A 12,161-nucleotide genomic window follows, 5' to 3' on the forward strand; every position below is an offset into this window, starting at 1 on the left:
TGGCTTTCTATTATTTATGCTGTTATTGAAGATCAGCCTTAGTCCATGGTGATCTGATAGGATGCATGGGACAATTTCAATATTTTTGTATCTGTTGATGCCTGTTTTGTGACCAATTATATGGTTAATTTTGGAGAAGGTACCATGAGGTGCTGAGAAGAAGGTATAACCTTCTGTTTTAGGATAAAATGTTCTGTAGATATCTGTTAAGTCCATTTGTTTCAAAACTTCTGTTATTTTACCCGTGTCCCTGTTTAGGTTCTGTTTCCACAATCTGTCCATTGATGAAAGTGGGGTGTACAATGTGTGCTTTGAGCTTTACTAAAGTGTCTCTAATGAATGTGGCTGCCCTTGCATTTGGAGCATAGATATTCAGAATTGAGAGTTCCTCTTGGAGAATTTTACCTTTGATGAGTATGAAGTATCCCTCCTTGTCTTATTTTGATAACTTTAGGTTGGAAGTCGATTTTATTTGATATTAGAATGGGTACTCCAGCTTGTTTCTTCAGACCATTTGCTTGGAAAATTGTTTTCCAGCCTTTCACTCTGAGGTAGTGTGTTTCCCTGAGATGGGTTTCCTGTAAGCAGCAAAATGTTGGGTTCTGTTTGTGTAGCCAGTCTGTTAGTCTATGTTTTTTTTATTGGGGAATTGAGTCCATTGATATTAAGAGATATTAAGGAAAAGTAATTGTTGCTTCCTATTATTTTTGTTGTTAGAGTTGGCATTCTGTTCTTGTGGCTGGTTTTTTTTTTTTTTTTTGGTTTGTTGAAGAATTACTTTCTTTTTTTTTTTTAGGTTGTGGTTTCCATCCTTGTATTGGTTTTTTCTGTAATTATCCTTTGAAGGGCTGGATTCATGAAAAGATAATGTGTGAATTTGGTTTTGTCGTGGAATACTTTGGTTTCTCCATCTATGGTAATTGAGAGTTTGGCTGGGTATAGTAGCCTGGGCTGGCATTTGTGTTCTCTTAGTGTCTGTATAACATCTGTCCAGGATCTTCTGGCTTTCATAGTCTCTGGTGAAAAGTCTGGTGTAATTCTGATAGGCCTGCCTTTATGTGTTACTTAACCTTTTTCCCTTACTGCTTTTAATATTCTATCTTCATTTAGTGTATTTGTTGTTCTGATTATTATGTGTTGGGAGGAATTTCTTTTCTCGTCCAGTCTATTGGAGTTCTGTAGGCTTCTTGAATGTTCATGGGCATCTCTTTCTTTAAGTTTGGGAAATTTTCTTCTATTATTTCGTTGAAGATATTTGCTGGCCCTTTAAGTTGAAAATCTTCATTCTCATCTACTCCTATTATCCGTAGGTTTGGTCTTTTCATTGTGTCCTGGATTTCCTGGATGTTTTGAGTTAGGATCTCTATTTTCTTTGATTGTTGTGCTTAAGTTCTCTATGGAATCTTCAGCACCTTAGATTCTCTCTTCCATCTCTTGTATTCTGCTGCTGATGCTTGCATCTATTGTTCCAGATTTCTTTCCTAGGGTTTCTATCTCTAGTGTTGCCTCATTGTGGGTTTTCTTTATTGTGTCTACTTCACTTTTTACATCTAGTTTGGTTTTGTTCATTTCCATCACCTGTTTGGATGTGTTTTCCTGTTTTTCTTTAAGGACTTCTACCTGTTTGGTTGTGTTTTTGTGTTTTTCTTTAAGGACTTGTAACTCTTTAGCAGTGTTCTCCTGTATTTCTTTAAGTGAGTTATTAATGTCCATCATAAGATATGCTTTTAAATCTGGGTCTAGCTTTTCGGGTGTGTTGGGGTTCCCAGGACTGGGTGAGGTTGGAGTGCTGCGTTCTGATGATGCTGAGTGGTCTTTGCTTCTGTTAGTAAGATTCTTAAGTTTGCCTCTCACCATCTGGTAATCTCTGGAGTCAGTTGTTATAGTTGTCTCTGTTTAGAGCTTGTTCCTCTTGTGATTCTGTTAGTCTCTATCAGCAGACCTGGGAGACTAGCTCTTTCCTGAATTTCAGTGGTCAGAGCACTGTCTGCAGGCAAGCTCTCCTCTTGCAGGGAAGGTGCCCAGATATCTGTTGTTCGAACCTGCCTCCTGGTAGAAGTTGTGTTCCACTCACCAGAGGTCCTAAGATCCCATGGAGAGTGCTCTGGGGACCTTGGGGGTGTCTGCCGACTCCGCGCCCAAGGTGATCCGGTGCTGGGGCCGACCGGAAGGGACTTGTGACCCTGGTCAGTCTGGGTTTTCTGCTTCCCTAATTAATGCTGTCTTCAGGTCCTGTGCTATTGGATTGAAACAGAAGTTGTGTTCCACTCACCAGAGGTCCTAAGATCCTGTGGAGAGTGCTCTGGGGACCTTGGGGGTGCCCGCCTACTCGGCGTCCAAGGTAACCAACCCGGTGCTGGGTCTGACCGGAAGGGACCAAGTAAATCTTTACAACCAAAAAAGGAAATTAATGTGAAGGAAAGCAAAACCATTATTAAATGTATAGAACAGGTAGCCAATACATAATTCAAATAATAAAAAGTATACAATGTATAGAAAGTAAAACCAGTGCTCACAGGAGATTTATGGCATTAATCCCTAGAACAGATACAAGTCCTTTAAAAAAAAAGATTTATTTATTTGTTTTATATGAGTACACTGTCAATTTCTTCAAGCAACCCAGAAGAGGGCATCAGAGCCTCTTTTCAGATGGTTGTGAACCATCATGTGGTTGCTGGCAATTGAACTCAGGATCTCTGGAAGAGCAGTCGGTGCTCTTAACCACTGTGCAATCTCTCTAGCCCAACACTCAGGTTTTACTATATGGCTAATATGAACTAGTGACAAGAGAAAGAAAGTTACTTCATACTGACTGAGGGAGTAATCTCTCAAGAGGACAATATGATTTTAATTATACATGCTACAAATACAGGTGCCCTCAGTTTCATAAAACATATACTGATGTAAAGTCACAGAACAACAGAACACCCTACTCTCAATAATTACACTACTCAATAACTAATACTAGTCAACAAAAGTAAGCAAAGAAATATGTGAATTAAATGATATAGATCAAATGGAATTGAGATATCTGTAGAACATTCCATTCAAATACTAAAGAACATCTTTTTTTTCTTTTTTTTTAAAGTACCGCATGGGACAAGCTCTAAAATAGATCATGTACTAGGACACAAGGTATTCCCAACAATTATAGAAAAGCTGAAATAATTCCTTATATTCTATCAGATCATAAAAGAATAATACCACAAGTCAATAGCAAACATATTATAGAACATACAAAAACTCAGGTTATGGATCCACTCACTCAATGGTGCATTGTTTAAAAAAAAAATCAAAGAAAACACTTTGCCCTTTCTTAGAATTGGGAACAAAACACCCATGGAAGGAATTATAGAGACAAAGTTTGGAGCTGAGAGGAAAGGATGGACCATCTAGAGACTGCCATATCCGGGGATCCATCCCATAATCAGCTTCCAAACGCTGACATCATTGCATACGCTAGCAGGATTTTGCTGAAAGGACCCTGATATAGCTGTCTCTTGTGAGACTATACTGGGGCCTAGCAAACCCAGAAATGGATGCTCACAGTCAGCTATTGGATGGATCACAGGGCCCTCAATGGAGGAGCTAGAGAAAGTAACCAAGGAGGTAAAGGGATCTGCAACCCTATAGGTGGAACAACAATATGAACTAACCAGTACCCCCTGGAGCTCATGTCTCTAGCTGCATATGTATCAGAAGATGGCCTTGTCGGCCATCAGTGGAAAGAGAGACCCATTGGTCTTGCAAACTTTATATGCCTCAGTACAGGGGAACACCAGGGCCAAGAAGTGGGAGTGGGTGGGGGAGGGTGTGGGAGACATTTGGGATAGCATTGGAAAAGTAAATGAAATAAATACCTAATTTAAAAAAAAAGAATAACTTATAGCCTTTATTATAATGAATACTTCATTTCTTCTATTTCATACTTCTTCAGGACTTGATTTTTATCAAATATCTTTTCTGCATCTATCCAGATAGTTATGTGGTTTTTATCCTTCAGTTCATCTGTATAACTTGTAACATTTGTTGATTTAAAACCATCCTTGTATCTCTGGAATAAACACAGCTTGATCATGGTGAATAATTTTTTGATGTGTTCTTGAAATCAGTTTGTAAGTACTTAGCAAGACTTAGAATTTACTGTAAGTTGAATTTTTGCAATTATACTGATCAGAGAAAACTGGTTTACAATTTTCTTTTTGTTGTATCTTTATCTAGTATTGGTATCTGTGATGGTTTGTATATACTTGGTCCAGGGAGTGGCACTATTAGGAGGTGTGGTCTTGTTGGAGTAGGTGTGTCACTGTGGGTGTAGGCTTTAAGACTCTCATACTAGCTGCCTGGAATCCAATCTTCCACTAGCAGCCTTCAGATGGAGATGTAGAATTCTCAGTTCTGCCTAGATGCTACCATACACCCTGATGATAATGGCCTGAACCACTGAACCTGTAAGCTAGCCCCAATTAAATGTTGTCCTTAATAAGCCTTGCATTGGTCATGGTGTCTGTTCACAGCAGTAAAACCTTAAGACAGAAGTTGGTACCAGACCCTGTACCAACTATTGCTGTGATAAGCCTAATCAAGCTTTTGTTTGGAAGAATGTGGATTTTGGGTCTTTGGATTTGGAATGTGGTGGAATGCTTTAAGTGAGGCTTAATGGGCTATCCTAGTAGGAATAAGAAAGATTTTGCTTCTGAGGGTGATTTGAACTGAGAAAACCTAGTTTTAGAGGTTTCAGAGGAGAAGAATTTCAGTATGTGGCCGAGTGACTGTTCTTGTAATATTTTGGTGAACAATGTGGCTGCTGTTTGCCATTGTCCAAAGACTACCTGAGGTTAAGGAGTAGAGACTCCTATTAATTGCATCGACAAAGGAAGTCTCTAAACACCCATCATAGACTTTGTTCTCTGGTTAAGTCTCATGAAGAACATTTTAAACAAGCATAGAAAGCTGAGAATGGAAAAATATAAAATATATGGTTTGTGTATTAAAGGGGCACTAGCAGGAGAAATGAAGCTACATCCTGTGCTCCAGGATGTTAAACTGAATTAAGGGAGTAGTGACTTTGGGGCAAGATCCCATCCAGCTAAGTTTAGGTCCAGGCATGGTAAACAAGCCTTTAATCTCAGGAGGCAAAACCAAGCAGATCTCTTGAATTCAAGGCCAGCCTAGAACAGAACAAGTTCTAGGTGAAGAAAAACTTAAATCCAGGCTTGGTGGACTACCCCTTTAATCCCAGTGCTTATGAGGCAGGCCACACAGATCTCTGAGTTCAAAATCAGTCTACAGAGTCAAGCTTAGACAATGAAGGAGTTGGAAAACAGAAAGCTGGTGATAATGTAATAGAACAAGGGGGCCATGTGCCAAGCAGCAGAACTCAGTAGCTTTAGCCAAATGGCTCTGGCTTTGTAGTCAAGAAGACTATTGGGCCAATTGAAGCTCGTTAGCTGGAGTTAAGACATTAGTAGTGATTAAGAAGAGATCAGTATCACTGAGGTGAAATCTTCTGGGAAGTGTTTTCTGAGAGCACAAAGAAGCTGTGTTCCAGAGATAGTCAAGGTTGTACCTCAAGGTGCAGCTCTACTTGGTAATGTGAAAGAGATACCCAGTGGTTTTGAAGGTATGAAGAAGTCATGGATAACAGCTGAGGCATGGAACTGTGAGAGACCAGGGAAGGCTATTGGTAAATGTGCAGTTTCAGTTGCAGTTGACAGTCCAGGCATGAGGGGTCATGACAGAAGTTGAGGTTTGGCACCATGAAGAGAGCCTGTGAGAGGCGACTGGTGAAGCCTAGTTGCAGCAGAAGATCCTGGTATATTGGAGGTGCCAGTAACATGGGATGATCACCAAGAACAGCATCAGCAGTGGATTGGATCAACCTGAACTTTGAGTGTACAGAGGGCAAAGCTGGAGAAGTGACACTAGCCCTTTGATGGAGCTCAGAAGATCATGTGTGGATCCCAGACATTGAAACAAGAAGTCGTAACATTGAAGTTCCCCTGGAGATCCCCAAGATGTTCGAGATGCCAGAGTCATGGGCTATCTGCTGAGGAAAGCTGCCAACAGGGAGTGGAACTAGCCCAGGAGAAAGAACTTTGTTGCAGTTAACAAAGATAAAAAGGAGTTGAAATCTGAAGACATCAGACATGGAGATGCAGAGTTTGGAGTTTGGATCAATCTCAGAAGAGACTTTGAAGTTTGGATTTTTTAACATTGTTGAGACTGCTATAGATTATGGGGACTTTTAAAGTTGGACTAAACATTCTGCATTATGCTGTTTAGGTATGGCTCCTATAGACACGTGTTTGAACAAGCCTATGGGGGCCAGGGAGTGGAGTAAGATGGTTTGGTTTGTGTATGTTCGGCCCATGGAGTGGCACTATTAAGAGGTGTGGCCTTGTTGGAGTAGGTGTGTCACTATGGCTTTAAGACCCTCACCCTAGCTTCCTGGAATCCAGTCTTCTACTAGCAGCATTCAGATGAAGATGTAGAACTCTCAGCTCTGCCTAGATGCTACCATGCTCCCACCTTGATAATGGACTGAACCAATGTCTGAACCTGTAAGCCAGCCCCAATTAAATGCTATCCTTTGTAAGACTTGACTTGGTTATGCTGTCTGTTCACAGCAGTAAAACCCTAACTAAAACAGTATCCCCTCTTAGAAGATTTTATAATGTTCCTTTGTTTTGTTTTGTTTTGATTAGAATAATTTGAGAAGTGTTGGTATTCTTTGAAGGTCTAGTATAATTCACCAGTAAATCTATCTTTTGGGAAGTTTTAGTTGGAAGATATTTAATCACAGCTGTCTGTCATCTTAATGTTTATTAAAGATGTTTATCTCACCTTGGTCATATCTATCCAGAAAAATCCATCTCTTAAGATTTTCCAATATAGTGGAATATATGTTTTTTAAGGTTTTTTTTAGTGGTTTTATGAATTTCATTGATGTCTGTTGTAATGGTTTTCTTTTCATCTCCAAGTTTACAAATATGGTCCTTTGGTTCAAGGTTTACCAATTTGTGTTGTCAAAAGTCCAAATGTGTTTCATTGATACTTTTCTTTGTTTGTTTGTTTTGTTTAGTTTTTAAATTAATTTCTATACTCAATGATGTCTTTTCATCTGCTGATTGGGGTTGGGTTGTTTCTGCTTGGCCGTATGGTATATCATTAAGATATTTATTTGATACTATGAACTAACCAGTACTTCCAGAGTTCCCAGGGATTAAACTACCAACCAAAGAGTACACATGGTAGGACTCATGGCTCCAGCTGCATATGTAGCAGAGGATGGCCTAGTTGGTCATTAATGGAAGGATAGGCCCTTGGTCCTGGGAAGGCTCTATGCCCCAGTATAGATGCCAGGGCCAGGAATGGGAATGGGTGGGAGGCAATAGGGGAGGGAGTTTTTGTAGGGGAAACTAGAAAAGGGGATAACATTTGAAATGTAAATAAAGAAAATATCTAATTAAAAAAAGATATTTATTTGAGATTCCTTTGATTTCTTTATGTTGGCATTTTTAGCTATAAGTTATGGAGAGAATTCTATTCACCATAATGTCAAAAACATTAAGGAGAATAACAAAAAACAAAACCTTGGAATAAACCTAACCAAGGATGTGAAAGATCTCTACAATGGGAACCTTAAAGTATTAAAGAAAGAAATCAGAGAAGACATTAGAAGATGTAAAGACTGTATATACTCATAAATGGAGTAAAAACGCCCATCCCATCTACATCAATATACAGCTGTATACAATCTCAATAAAAATTCCAATGATGTACTTCATAGGCAAAAAAAAAAAAAAATCGTAAAATTCATATAGAAGTGTAAGACCCCAGACAGGTAATTAGAGTTATCACTATATATATATTTTTTTTTCTGTTTTTTTTTTCTTGTTTTTTCGAGACAGGGTTTCTCTGTATAGCCCTGGCTGTCCTGGAACTCACTCTGTAGACCAGGCTGGCCTCGAACTCAGAAATCCGCCTGCCTCTGCCTCCTGAGTGCTGGGATTAAAGGCGTGTGCCACCATGCCCAGCGAGTTATCACTATATATGATTTCATGTTATACTACTACGGAGCCACAACAATAAAAACAGCATGGTACTGGCATAAAACAGACATGCAGATCAATAGAGTAGAACAGAACAGAACAGGACACCGAGATACAAGGTCACCCAGCTGCAGCCACTCAATATTTGACAAGACGAAAAATATGTACCCGGAGAAAACCAGCAACTTTGGCAAATAGGCACAAGTAGAGAATATTGGCTCTCTTCACATAGAAGAATAAAAATGTATCCTCATCTCTAATACCCATAAAAATCAACTCCAAATGGATCAAGGATCTCAAGATAAGGAATGAAATTTTGAAATGTCTAGAGAAAAAAAGCAGGGAGTATGCTTCAAGAAATGTGCATAGATAAGGTCAACTGTCCAGGAACTAAGTCCAGTATTTGACAACTGGGATCTCATAAGATTAAAGGGCTGTCAGTAAAGGAAACTGTCAGTCCAGTGAGGAATGGGTCTGATGTAGTCTGACAGGATTAGTATTCAGTATATACAAAGAACTTAAGAAATTAAACAAGAAACTCAAGAAAACCATCCAATTAAAAACACAGCTTATGGAACTAAAAGAGATCCTTCAAAAGAAGAAATACAAACAGCTAATAAACATTTAAACAGTGCTATCTGTGCATTAGCCATCACAAGATTTCAAATTTATGAAGTCTACATCATGTTGACTAAGAGAAATATCCATCAAAAGGATATTATGGTTCTAAACATATATAACCCAAACACAGAAGCCACTCAACTGCATAAAACCAATGCTAGTAGATGTAAAGTCATAGATGGACGATAGCAGATTACATGTACTTTGAGAGTTCACATTACTGTAGTCAGAATGGCTACCGAGGAAACAACAAATGCTGATGACGATGGAGAAAATGGACACTCTTACCCACTGTTGGCGTAGTGTCAATATGATCAAGACACTCCTGGAGGGACCAGGAGGAATGCCAGGAGAAGTTCTTGGCTGTGCTTCTCTCAGGGAAGTGAAGATTAGTGAAGCCGTGAGACTCACAAGCATTGCACAGCTAGCTGTACCAGCAAGCCAGCTCAGCCTCCACCACTGATTGTTGAGTCCTATTTATACTCTCCAAACCTGAGGTGTATTCCACGGGTCTTGCCTCCGCACATGCATTTGTCTCAGCACATGCATTTGTCTCAGCTGACATCACTCTGCCAATCAGCCAGAATCCTTGGAAGCAGCATGAAACTGCAGCACAACACCAGAAGTTTTTGGTGTTTCTCTCTATGGAGTCCTGACAAATGCAGTTCAACTATGCAATGCACAAATGCATGCATGTTTTTAGCAAAGAATCTATCACGTGTTCTTTCAGGTGTGTGCTTTAGCAGAACATCCTTTCTCCTGTGTCTGCTTTAGCTAAATGTTCCTTCACGTGTTTGCCCCAGCAAAATCCCATCCAATTGACTTTCTCAAGAACCCTTAAGTTTTTACTTCACTATGCCTTACCATTCTTCGATGGCCATTGTTTGTTGGGACTTCATAGAGAGAAATGCATCAAAAACCTTCTGGTGGTATTGGCAGAGAACCTTGCAGTTTCTGCTGGATTGATTTACAGTTGCTGATTTGTGAAGGATGTTTTCGAATGGATCAAGCTGCTAATGCTAACTCATGGGAACTGAACTGCTACAGCCTGATTGTGGTATCCATTCTCCAACAGGGATGCCTTGTCTGGCCTCAATGAGAGAGGATGCACCTATTCTGGCAGAGACTTGATGGGCCAGAGTGAGGGGATACCTGAGGGGGCCCCATTCTCTTAGAGAAGGAGAGGAAGGATGGGGAAGGGTGTCTGTGGAGGGGGTGGGGGCTGAAGGCAGGGGAAGCATTTGATGTAAATAATTAATTAATTAATTAATTAAACAAAAAAGAATAGGGAAAGTAAAAGACCCCAGCTGACAAATTGGATCCAACCAGGCAAAGCTGGTGTCCTGTAACAACTGCAAGGAGAAAAGCACCAGCATTGTGGACCCCACATTCATGAACCTTTCAGACTCTGTCAGCTCTTAAAGAAGTAGATTTTATATAGATTATTGAATGCCAATAATATACAAGGAAATAGCTGAATGAATTTTCAAAAGTAATACAAAAGATGAGTGAGAAACTCTATAAAGAGATAGAGATTTTGAGAAAGAATAAAAAAATCTTGGAAGTAAAAAGCTCAGCAGATGAGATTAAAACATATATAGTTCAAAGTCTCACTCATGGCCTGGATGAAACAGAAAACAAGAGTCAGGATCTGAAGTCATGGTTGATTAGTTACAAGCCTCAGGCAGTGATAAGAATCGAAAAAGAACAGAACATAGCAGAGACTCCATTAAAAGACCAAGTAGAAGAGGAAGAATACATGCAATCATAAAAGCATGGAAAAGAAAGAAAGAAGAACGAAGGAGAGGTGAGTCAAATACTATCAACTCAATAAGCCGTAAACAAGAATTCTAAATATAAACAGTCTTAGTTCTCCAAGTGAAAGATTCAGGCTGACTTTATTTTTAAAAGGGTCCAAGAGGGAGCTGGAGAGATGGCTCAGTGGTTAAGAGCGCCGACTGCTCTTCCAAAGGTCCTGAGTTCAAATCCCAGCAACCACATGATGGCTCGAAACCATCCGTAACAAAAAAATCTGATGCCCTCTTCTGGAGTGTCTGAAAACAGCTACAGTGTACTTACATATAATAAATAAATAAATTAATAAAAAAAAAAAGGGTCCAAGAATGTGCTGCCTTCAGGATGCTTGCCTCATCAGTAAAAGCTAGAAGTGAAATGATGGTAAGTAATACTCTAGGCAAGCACAACCCTCAAGCCAGAAGCTCTAGTTACACTAATATTTAGCAGGACAGACATTAGGCCAAAATTAGAATAGACAAAAGAAGGCACCACATATTCATTAAGGTAATGTTCATCAAGCAGATATAATGACCACAGACTTGTAAACAGTGAACTTGTAACTCCCAATTTAATAAACTCTACAAGACATACAAGGGAAACTGACCAAAGCAACAAAGTGTTAGACTTTACTCTCACCAGTGACCATTCAAACCCAAAAACAGAACAAAAGAAACAAACAAAATCCAACAACCTAGAGATATCTGCTATGTTACACTACAGAGGAAAGTACACTTGATAGACACCTGCAAAATATACTCAGTTCCAAGTTCATACACTCTTCAGCACATGGTACTTTTTCTAAAACAATACATAAAGCAAATCTTAATAATTTTTAAAAACTAAAATAATTATTATATCTTATCTGATCATAATGGATTAGGCTAAATACCAATAGCAAAAGGACTACAGAGATTATGTGAACACATGGAGCCTGAACAATATGCTTTGGATGAAAGTGAGCTACTATAGCAAACAGGGGAATTTTATAATTCCTATAATTAAATAAAAAATAAATCAATGTACAAGAACCTGTCAAACACAGCAAATGTATTAAAACAGAATGCTCTCAAACAAATAATCTAGTGATGTGTCTTAAACAGAATAAACTAATACCAGTAAAAGAAAGGAAAAAAAAGATCAGAGCTGAACTCAATGAAATAGATATTAAAATTATAGAAAGGACCAATCAAACAAAAGTTTGGTTCATGGAAAAGATAAAGGCAACAAACTCAGCCAAACTAACCAAAGGAAAAAAGAGAAGGCTCAAATCAGTAAAGTCAGGGAGAAATATATTATAACAGGTATCACCGAAATCCAGAGGATCATTAAGAAATAGTCTACAAAGTTATATTCCAATAAAATGAAGCTCTAGAAGAACTAAGACAAAAATCCGGACACATATGACCTTTTAAATTTAAAGCAAGAAGATGAAAGCCACTTAAACAGACCAGTAGTATGCAATGAAAGAGAACAGTGAGGAGGTCTCCTCAGAGAATCAATAAAGCTGGATGGAGTCACTGTGAGGTTTGCAGATCTTTCAAGACAAACTAATGCCAGTGCTCCTGCAATACTTTCACTGAACAGAAAAGATTCAAACATTCTACAACGATAAATCCCTCACAGGACAAAGGACGATTTGTGGGAACCAGTCATCAGGCTTGGTGGTCCTTTATCCTCTGCATTCTCTTG

The 12,161-nt window shown here is 39.0% G+C and overlaps 1 protein-coding gene across 4 annotated transcripts in view; it reads right to left on the reverse strand.

Annotated features, from left to right (window-relative positions):
* Nucleotides 1–12,161, reverse strand: part of Dnajc1 (DnaJ heat shock protein family (Hsp40) member C1) — a 188,466-nt gene that overhangs the window by 66,475 nt on the left and 109,830 nt on the right. The window lies entirely within an intron of this gene.

The sequence above is a fragment of the Mus musculus genome, chromosome 2 (genome assembly GCF_000001635.26).
Source record: "Mus musculus strain C57BL/6J chromosome 2, GRCm38.p6 C57BL/6J".
Classification (NCBI taxonomy): Eukaryota; Metazoa; Chordata; class Mammalia; order Rodentia; family Muridae; genus Mus; species Mus musculus.